The sequence below is a fragment of the Theropithecus gelada genome, chromosome 9, assembly GCF_003255815.1.
Source record: "Theropithecus gelada isolate Dixy chromosome 9, Tgel_1.0, whole genome shotgun sequence".
NCBI classification, from domain to species: domain Eukaryota; kingdom Metazoa; phylum Chordata; class Mammalia; order Primates; family Cercopithecidae; genus Theropithecus; species Theropithecus gelada.
In genome coordinates this window covers 19,425,312-19,436,509 of record NC_037677.1, presented here as the reverse complement: position 1 = coordinate 19,436,509, position 11,198 = coordinate 19,425,312, and the positions used below count along the sequence as shown (strand labels likewise).

General features: G+C 40.3%; 1 pseudogene; it reads left to right on the top strand.

The window, feature by feature from the left end:
• LOC112630986 overlaps nucleotides 1-582 on the top strand; it is a 19,782-nt pseudogene extending 19,200 nt beyond the window's left edge.
• Nucleotides 583-11,198: the final 10,616 nt, after the last annotated feature.

The window sequence follows — 11,198 nt, the reverse complement described above, 5'->3', positions numbered from 1 at the left end:
GGCTTTTTTTTTTTTTTTTTGAGACAGAGTGTCACTCTGTCATCCAGGCTGGAATGCAGTGGCATGATCTCGGCTCACTGCAACCTCCACCACCTGGGGTCAAGTGATTCTCCTGCCTCAGCCTCCTGAGTAGCTGGGATTACAGGTGTGTGCCAGCATGCCCAGATAATTTTTGTATTTTTAGTAGAGATGCGGTTTTACCATGCTGGCCAAACTCCTGACCTCATGATCCATCCACCTCGGCCTCCCAAAGTGCTGGGATTACAGGCGTAAGCCACCGCATCCGGCTATTTATTACCCTTTTATTTTTATGTTTAACTCAGTGTCTTGTGGGGTCTATTGGTCCTTTTTAGCTAGATTGATATGAAAAATCTTCTTATCAATGGAGCTTGGGACATTTTTAGGAAGACAGAAGCCCAATAAACCCAAGCCCTCCAATCTTAAGCCAAGTTTGCTTCTCACGCCTGCTTCAGTTGCTCTTCTTCGTGTGGTATATTTTTCCTCACAAAGCTGATGGAAAACGGAGGAACTCAGAAGTTCTTCATCATGTTATCAGCTCAGGGACGCTTGCCATCAGAATAACAGGGTAGATATTTATAATCTGAAATGTTAAAATAACAATAGCAAACACTTACATAGCATTAACTGCTGTTCAAAGTGCTTTATATATCTTCTTTTCCTCAAAACAACTCTGTGAAATAGATACTAGTATTGTCATCCCTACACTTTAGATGGGGAAACTGAGGCAGAGAGCTGTAACTTTCCCAGGAGGGTAAAGCCAGGACTTGAAACTGTGTTTTCTTGTTTTAGAGCTTGCACAGTTCACCACCACACCATATTGTGTAGCATACTTCATATGGTTAAAGTATTTTCTCCTATTAGCTTGGGAGCATTTTCTGAATAATTCAAATCTTATAAACCTGCTTCAAAGAATATAAGTGAATAGAAATGGATGATCTCATGTAGAATGTGTGGCATTCATGAATGCATTATAGGACACTCCAGTTTTACATAACAATTATTTGCTTATCTTGTGACTTTTGTCAGTCAGGGCTGTAATGTGCTCGCCTCGTTTTCCTTCTCTTCAATAGGAGAAGATGGACTCAGAGACGGGCACAATTTATCATAAAATCTCATCACACTTTCCCTCACCATCTGGAAGCTGGAGATAGGTTTGTGAAATCTTTGTTGAGAAAGAGTGGAATGACAGTTGTAGCATAGTGAGTTTAAGAAACATGGTTTTATTTGCCAGTTCTGTTGCACAGGGTCCTGCAAGTTTTGGCAATTAACATATGTGACCAACAGTTTTCTCACAAAGATTATCAGGGTTCTAGAGGAAATTATCCTCCAGTTTTATTCTGCTGCTAATGTGCTATAGTTCTTTATAAATTCTTGGCCACTTGTTTTTCATTAGACATTTTTCTGCCTCTTTATGCTGTGCTTTATGTCTCTTTATGCCCAGCCCCAGGTTTTTCCTTCTAACTGCAAGAGGAAGATTATTGAAATTTTCTCTTTCTCAAACTCCCAGGCTCAAGTGATCCTCCCCCGTCTGCCTCCTCTGTAGCTGGCATTACAGGTGTGCGGCACTGCACTCTGCTGATTTTCTCTTTAACCTTCCCCCTGAGCATATGTACACACACACAAACATGAATACAGACACCCAGACATACACATGTATACACAAACACACAGAGACATACACATATCTACACATACTTATTAGATATACATTTACACACACACATATACACACCTTCCTTCTATCTTCTTCTCAGGACTCAGGGTTCTCAGAGAATGGAAAGAGTATTGCACCACGAGTCAAAGATAGACTGTGCAACTTTGCCCAAGTGTCTTTCCTTTTGAGATCTCGTTTACAATAATAAACATCCTTACCCACTAATTAGGGTTATTGTGAAGATAAAACAGAAAGGAAGAATAACAGAATGATGGCATGTTGCATAGTGAAAAAAAAAAAAAAAAAAAAAGAATTAACCTTGACCAAAAAGAGGTCTGGCCTTTGTCCGTGACTCCTTATCTCCAACACATAATGCCTGATAGGAATATTTTTGCCTGGGGATCTTGGGTCACGATGGAGAGTCTAATAATAAGATTTAGGGTGGGGACTAGCCGGGCCAGGAAAACTGACTATGTGATTTAGAGTCCAGGCTTTAGGTCACCCCTGAAAGGACTGGAGACTGGAAACAGAGCAGCCACATGGACAATCAAGCATGCCTCCGTGATGAAGTTCCGGTAAAAACCCTGAACACTGAGGCTTGAGGGAGCCTCATTGGCTGCAATACTCCATGTGTATTGGCACATATCAAAGCCAGGAGGGTAATGCACTCTGACTGCATGGGGAAGGGATAATGGACATTTCATATCTGGTGCCCTCCTGGACTCAGCCCTACGCCTTTCTTCCCCTGGCTGATTTTAATCTATATCTTTTCCCTATAATCAAACCATAACTGTGAGTATAACAGCTTTCTGTGAGTTGTGTAGTTCTTAGAGGTTCTTAGAGGTAAGAATCTTTTACCAGTTCTTAGAGGTAAGCAAGCAGAGTTCATCTACTGCCTGCTGAAAAAACTATTTTTTTTTTTTTTTGAGACGGAGTCTCGCTGTGCTCCCAGGCTGGAGTGCAGTGGCGTGATCTCGGCTCACTGCAAGTTCCGCCTCCCGGGTTCACGCCATTCTCCTGCCTCAGCCTCCCAAGTAGCTGAGACTACAGGCGCCCGCCACCACGCCCGGCTAGTTTTTTGTATTTTTAGTAGAGACGGGGTTTCACCATGTTAGCCAGGATAGTCTCGATCTCCTGACCTCGTGATCCACCCGCCTCGGCCTCCCAAAGTGCTGGGATTACAGGCTTGAGCCACCGCGCCCGGCCTGAAAAAACTATTTTAAAATTCCTAAACCGAAGAAGGCCAGAGCTCTCCTGAAATCCAGCAGATTTTGAAGCCAAAGCTGAGGGCATTTGAAGCCAAAGCCAGGCCAGACAGAGATGAGGCTCCTGGGAGGAAACAGGTTCAGTCCTGCCCAGGCTGCAGTGTCCCTTGGCTATACAGCTGGACAAGGACTCCCTCTGGGTCACAGCTTCTAGGGACAGAGTTTGGGGCAGGTCGACTGTCTGATTTGTAGGACTCTGGTGATGATCTCAACTGGGAAACTGTGTGGTAATGAAGAGAGAATGGTTTTTGCTTTTCCAACCCATCTACCCACTGCATGCTTTGATCCACATTGGAACTCAGTGTGGAAACTGCCTTTGAACAGCCTAAGCCTGAACTCTGGGTTGTGCGTCCAGTTTCCTGGCCTCCAGCTTTGTTCGCTCCTTACCCCTACCCATCACTGATGCCAGATCCATCCTCCTAAATATCCTATTCATCATGTTAGTCTCCCCACCACCTCATGGCACCTTCTACACAATAGGAAATGTCTCCAACCTCAGCCTGGCATTCAAGGTTCTTTCTGATGTGGCCCACCTCTCACCACTCCACCACATCTTCCCGTGGGCCCTGCCAAACTGGATCAATTTTTTCTGTTCATAAGCTGAATTTTCCCACCTCCAAACTGTTGCTTACACTGAGTCCTTCCTCTGAATGTTCTGTTCCTCCTTCTCCCCAAGTCCAAATGCTATAGACTGAATTGTGTCTCCCCAAAATTCATATGTTGGAACCCTAACCCTCTATGTGATTGTATTTGGAATTAGGGCTCTTAGGCGGTAAAGTTAAGTGAGGTAGGAGGGGCAGAGCAAGATGGCTGAATAGCAACTTCCACCAATGATTCTCCTTGCAGGAAAATCAAATTTAACAGCTCTCTACACCAAAAAGGCATCTTCATAAGAACCAAAAACCAGGTGAGGGTTCACAGTACCAGGCTCTAACTTCATAACACTAAAAGAGGCACTGAGGAGGGCAGGAAAGACAGTCTTGAAACACCGAGACCACTCCTCTCTCATCCCCCAGCAGTGGCTACTGTGGTGCTGAGAGAGAATCTGTGCACTTGGGGGAGGGAGAGTGCAGCAATTGTGGGACTTTGCATTGAACTCAGTGCTGCCCTGTCACAGCAGAAAGCAAAACCATGGGGAACTCAGGTGACACCTGACCGTGGAGGGAGTATTTAGACCACCCCTACCCAGAGGACTTTACCCATTCTAGCAGTTAGAAGATTTGAGGCTTGAGTTTTGATAAGCCTTGCCATGGCAAGCTATCATGCTCTGGGGCTCTAAGTAAACTGGAAAGGCAGTCTAGACCATAAAGACTTCAATTCCCAGGCAAGTCCTAATGCCAAGCTAGGCTTAGAGCCAGTGGACTCAGGGGGCACACGACCTAGTGAGACACCAGCCAGGGCAGCCAACGGAGTGCTTCTACCACCCCTTCCCCAACCCAAGCACTGCAGCATACAGCAACAAAAGTGGCTTCTTCCTTTTGCTTGAGGAGAGGAGAGGAAAGAGTAAAGAGGACTTTGTCTTACAAATTGGATACCAGCTCAGCCACAGCAGGATAGAGCACCAGTCAGAGTCAAGAGACCCCCATTCCAGGATCTAGCTCCTGAATGACATTTCTAGATATACCCTGGGCCAGAAGGGAATCTGCTGCCTTAAAGAAAAGAAGCCAGTCCTGGCAGGATTCATCACCTGCTGATTCAAGAGCCCTTGGGCCCTAAATAGCCAACAGTGATACCCAGGGCCTGTAGTAAGACTCTGAGACTGAGACGTGCTGGCTTCAGCTGAGACCCAGCACATTCTCAGCTATGGTGGCTGTGGTGAGAGACTTCTTCTGCTTCAGAAAAGCAGAGGAAAGGTAAAAGGGACTTTGTCATGCAGCTTAGGTACCTGCCTGGCCACCATGGGGTAGAGCACCAAATGGGCTCTTGTGGTCACTGATTCTAGGCCTTGGCTCTTAGACAGCATTTCTGGACATGCACGTGCCCCAGGCCAAAGGGGAGCCCACTGCCCGGAAGGGTGAGTCCCAGGCCTGGAAAACCACCACAAGTGATTTAAGAGCACTTGGGCCCTAAGTGAACATCAACCGTAGCCTGGCAGTATTCCCTGTGGGCCTGTGGTGGTGGCCGCAGGGTGAGTTTCCGCTGCCTGTGGAAAGGGAAAGGCAGAGTGGAAATGACTTTGTCTTGTGGCTTCAGTGTCAGCTCAGCCGCCTTAGAATAAAGAACCAGGTAAATTTCTAAGGGTTTTTACTCCAGTCCCTGCTCCCACACAGCATCTCTGGACCCTGAGGGAACTCGTTGCCCTGAAGGGAAAGACACAAGCCTGGCTGGCTTTGCCACCAGCTGAATGCAGAGCCCTAGGGCCTTGAATGAACATCAGTGATAGCCAGGTAGTGTTTACAGTGGGCCTTGAGTGAGACCCAGTGCTTTGCTGGCTTTAGGTCTGACCCAGTGCATTCTAAGTGGCGGTAGCCATAGGGATGTTGTGTCAGCCCACCCCCAACTCCGAGTGGCTCAGCAGAGAGAGAGAGAGAGAAAACAAAAAGAGAGACTGAGACTGTTTGGGAGAAATTATAGGTAGAGAATAAGAGTCTCTGCCTGGTAGACCAGAGAATTCTTCCAGATCTTATCTGAGACCGCCAAGGCAGTACCTCTATGAGTCTGCAAGTACCATAGCATTACTGGGCTTGGGGAATGTCCCCTAATCTGATACAGTTTAGATCACAACACCCACATCCTTTCCAATACCTGGAAAACCTTCCCAAGGATGAGTAAAAGCAAGCCCAGACTGAGAAGACTACAATAAACACCTAACTCGTCAATGCCCAGGCACTGAAGAACATCCACAAGCATCAAGCCCATCCAGGGAAACATGACCTCATCAAACAAACTAATTAAGGCACCAGGGACCAACCCTAGAGAAACAGAGATATGTAACCTTCCAGACAGAGAATTCAAAATAGTGGTTTTGAGGAAACTCAAAGAAATTCAAGATAATACAGAGAAAGCATTCAAAATTCTATCAGATAAATTTAACAACAAGATTGAAATAATTAGAATCAAGCAGAAATCTGTAGTTGAAAAATGCAAATGACATAATGAAGAATGCATCAGAGTCTCTTAATAGTGAAATTGATCAAGTAGAAGAAAAAATTAGTGAGCTTGAAGACAAGCTATTTGAAAATACACAGTTAGAGGGGACAAAAAAATTAAAAAAGAATGAAGCATGCCTACAAGATCTAGAAAATAACCTCAAAGGGCAAAGCTAAGAGTTATTGGCCTTAAAGAGAAAGTAGAGAAATAGAGGTAGAAAGTTTATTCAAAGGGATAATAACAGAGAACTTTTCAAACCTAGAGAAAGATGTAAATATTCAAGTACAAGAAGGTTATAGAACACCAAGCAGATTTAACCTAAAGAAAACTACCTCAAGGCATTTAATACTCAAACTCCCAAAGATCAAGGATAAAGAAAGGATCCTAAAGCAGCAGGAGTAAAGCAATAAATGACATAAAATGGAGCTCTAATATGTCTGGCAGCAGACTTTCAGTGTAAAACTTACAGGCCAGGTGGGAGTGTCATAACATATTTTAAGTGCTAAAGAAAAAAATCTTTTACCCTAGAATAATATATCCAGCAAAAATACCCTTCAAACTTGAAGGAGAAATAAAGTTTCCCAGACAAACAAAAGTTGAGGGATTTCATCAACACCAGATCTGTGCTACAAGAAATGCTAAAGGAAGGCCTTCAATCAGAACAAAAGGACATTAGTGAGCAATAAGACATCATCTGAAGGTACAAAACTCACTGGTAATAGTAAGCACACAGAAAAACATATAATATTGTAACACTGTAATTATTGTGTGTAAATGACTCTCATCTTAAGTCGAAAGACAAAAAGATGGACCAAATAAAAATAATAGCTACAACAACTTTTCAAGACATAGACAATACAATAAGATGTAAATAGAAGCAACAAAATGTTAAAAAGCTGAGGGACAAAGTTAAAGTGTAAAGTTTTTATGTTTTCTTTTTGCTTGCTTATTTGTTTGTTTCTTTTTCCAGGCAATATAAAGTTGTCATCAGTTTAAAATAATGAGTTATAAGATAGTACTTGCAAGCCTCATGGTAACTGCAAATCAAAAACATACAATGAATACACACAAAAAAAAAACCAAGAAATTAAATTTTACAACCAGAAAAAATCACCTTCACCAAAAAGAGGAAAGGAAGGAAGGAAAGAAGAAAGAGAAGACCGTAACAATCAGAAAACAAATAACAAAAGGGCAAGAGTAAGTCCTTAATCCCTGTGGGCCTGATCAATAATAATATTGAATGTTAATGGACTAAACTCTCCAATCAAAGACAGAGTAGCTGAATGGATAAAAAAAAAAAACAAGATCCAATAATCTATTGCCTGCAAGAAACACACTTTACCTACAAAGACACACATAGATTGAAAATAAAGGGATGGAAAAAGATATTCCATGCCAATGGAAACTAATAAGGAGCAGGAGTGGCTATAGTTATATCAGAATGAATAGACTTCAAGACAAGCACTATAAGAAGAAAGAAAGAAGGTCATTATATAATGATAAAGAGATCAATTCAACAAAAGGATATAACAATTTTAAATAGATATGCACCCACCACTAGAGCACCCACATAAATAAACCAAAGACTATTAGAGCTAAAGAGAGAGATAGACCCAATACAATAATAGCTGGAGACCTTAAAACCCTACTTTCAGCATCGAACAGATCTTCTGCACTGAAAATCAACATAGAAACATTGGACTTACTCTTCACAGTAGATAAATGGACCTAATAGATATTTACAGAACATTTTATTCAATGGCTACAGAATACACATTCTTTTCCTCAGCACATGGATCATTCTCAAGAATAGACCATATCTTAGGTCACACAACAAGTCTTAAAACACTAAAAAAATTGAAATAATATCAAGTATCTTCTCTGGCCACAATGGAATAAAACTAGAAATTAAAAGAAGAGAAAACTTTGAAACTATACAAACACGTGAAGATTAAATAATATGCTCTGGGTCAATGAAGAAATTAAGAAGAAAATTAAACATTTCTTGGAATAAATGATAATGGAAACACAACCTACCAAAATTTATGGGATACAACCAAAGCATTACTAAGAGGAAAGTTTATGGCTATAAACACTTACTTTTAAAAAATAGAAAAAACATCAAATAAACAACCCAGTGATGCATCTTAAAGAAATAGAAAAGCAAGAGCAAACCAAACCCAAAATTAGTAGAAGGAAAGAAATAATAAGAATCAGAGCAGAAATAAATGAAATTGAAATGAAGAAAACAATACAAAACATCAATGAAATGAAAAGTTGATTTTTTGAAAAGATTAACACTGACAAACTTTTAGCCTAACTAAGACTAAGAAAAAAAAAGACAAGACACAAATAAATAAAATCAGATATGAAAAAGGAAACATCACAAATGATACCACAGAAATTCAAAGGATCATTAGTGGCTATTTTAAGCAATTATATGCATATAAATTGAAAACATCCTGCCTACCAAGGTTGAAACATGATGAAATCCAAAACCAATAACATAATGAGATTGAAGCAGTAATAAAAATTATCCCAGCAAAGAAAAACCTGGGACCTGATGGCTTCACTGCTGAATTCTACCAAACATTTAAAGAACTAATACCAAGCTTACCCAAACTATTCCAAAAATGGAGGAGGAGGGAATACTTCCAAACTTGTTCTACAATGCTAGCATTACCCTGATACCAAAACTGAAGACACAACAAAAAAAGAAAACTACAGACCAATATGCCTGATGAATATAGATGCAAAAATCCTCAACAAAATATTAGCAAATTGAATTCCACAACACATAAAAAAGATCATTCATCATGACCAAGTGGGATTCAGTCCAGGGACGCAAGGATAGTTGAACATATGCAAATCAATCAATGTGATACATCATATCAACAGAATGAAGGACAAAACTACATGATCATTTCAATGAAAGCTGAAAAAGCATTTGATAAAATTCCACATCCCTTCATGATTAAAACCCCCTTGAAAAACTGAGTATAGAAAGCACATGCCTCAAAATAATGAAACCCATATGCAACAGACCCACAGCTAGTTTCATACTGAATGGGAGAAAACTGAGAGCCTCTTCTCTAAGATCTGGAACATAAAAGGATACCACTTTCATCACTGTTAATCAACATAGTTTTGGAAATCCTAGCTAGAGCAATCAGACAAGAGAAAAAAATAAAGGGCATCCAAATTGGAAGGGAAGAAGTCAAATTATTCTTATTTGCAGATGATACAATCTTGTATTTGGAAAACCCTAAAGACTCCACACACAGAAACACTATTAGAACTGATAACCAATTCAGTAAAGTTGCAAGATACAAAATCAACATGCAAAAATCAGTGGCATTTCTATTTGTCAACAGAGAACAATCTGAAAAAGAAATCAAGAAAGCAATTCCATTTACAATAGCTACAAATAAAATAAAATACTTACGAATTAACTTAGTCAAAGAAGTAAAAGATCTCTACAATGAAAACTATACACTGATACAAGAAATTAAAGAGTACACAAATGAAATGAAAAGATATTCCATGTTCATGGATGGAAGAATCAATGTTAAAATGTCCATACTACCCAAAGCAATCTACAGACTCAATGCAATGTCTATCAAAACCTCAGTGGCATTCTTCACAGAAACAGAAAGAAAATCCTAAAATTTATATGAAACTACAAAAAGACCCAACATAGCCAAAGCTATCCTAAATAAAAAGAATGAAACTAGAGTAATCACATTACCTGACTTCAAATTATACTAGAGAGCTAAGTAGTCAAAACGACATGGTACTGGCATAAAAACAGATGCCAAGAATACACATTGTGGAAAGAACAGTCTCTTCAGTAAATGATGCTGAGAAAATTGGATTTTTTAATATGGCAAGAGATAGGGGCTTGACTTCATTCTTCTGCATATGGATATCCAATTTTCCTAGAACCATTTATTGAAGAGACTGTCCTTTTCACAATGCGTATTCTTGTCACTTTTGTCAAAAATAAGTTCACTGTAGATGTATGGATTTATTTTCGGATTCTCTATTCTATTTCATTGGTCTATGTGTCAATTGCAACAACATGAATGAAACTGGAAGTCATTATGTTAAGTGAACTAAGCCAGGTACAGAAAGACAAACTTCACATGTTCTCACTTATTTGCAGAAGCTAAAAGTTAAAATAATTGAACTCATGGAGATAAAGAGTGGAAGGATGGTTCCCAGAGGCTAGGGAGGGTAGTGGGGAGATGATAAGGAAGTGTGGGTTGTTAATGGTACAAAAATTAGTTAGAAAGAATGAATAAGACCTAGTATTTAATAGCACCAACAGGGTGACTACTTATACATTTTTAAATAACTGAAAATGTAATTGAATTGTTTGGATAAATGCTTGAGGTTATGGATACCCCATTTCCAGATGTAATTGTTATGCACTGCATGCTTGCATCAAAATATCTCATATAACCCATAAGTATATGTACCTACTGTGTACTCACAAAAATTAAAAATTAAAAAAATAAGTCAGGTCATAAGGGTGGGCTCAAAATCTGATAGGATGAGTGGCCTTATGAGAAGGTTCACGTACCAAGGAAAGATCGTGTGAGCACAAAGTGAGAAGGTGGCCACCTGCAACCCAAGAAGAGAGCCCTCATCAGACACTGACCCTGCCGGCAACTTTATCTTAGACTTTCCAGCTTTCAGAACTACAAGAAAATACATTTCTGTTGTTTCAGCCACCCAGCCTATGGTTTTTTGTTATGGCAACCTGAGCTGACTGACACATCAGACTATATCTATCCTTCAAGGACCTTGCTTAAATACTAGGTTCCCAGAAAGAAGATTCTTTCTCTCTTTTCTGTCACCCCCCAACTGTACTGGCCCTCTATGTGACTTACCTTGGACATTTTTTATAACCAACTTTGCATTACAGTTCCAATCAACTAAATTGGAAGTTCCTTTGGGTCAGGAACCTTGTCTGTTTGGCTTTGTAACTGTACACCACCCAGCACACCATAGGTACTGTGATGGTTAATATTACGTGTCAACTTGATTGGATTGAAGGATGTCTGGTACAGTATTATTTCTGGGTATGTCTGTGAGGGTGTTGCCAGAGGTGGTTGACATTTGAGTCAGTGGACTAGGAGAGGAAATCCCACCCTCAGTGAGGG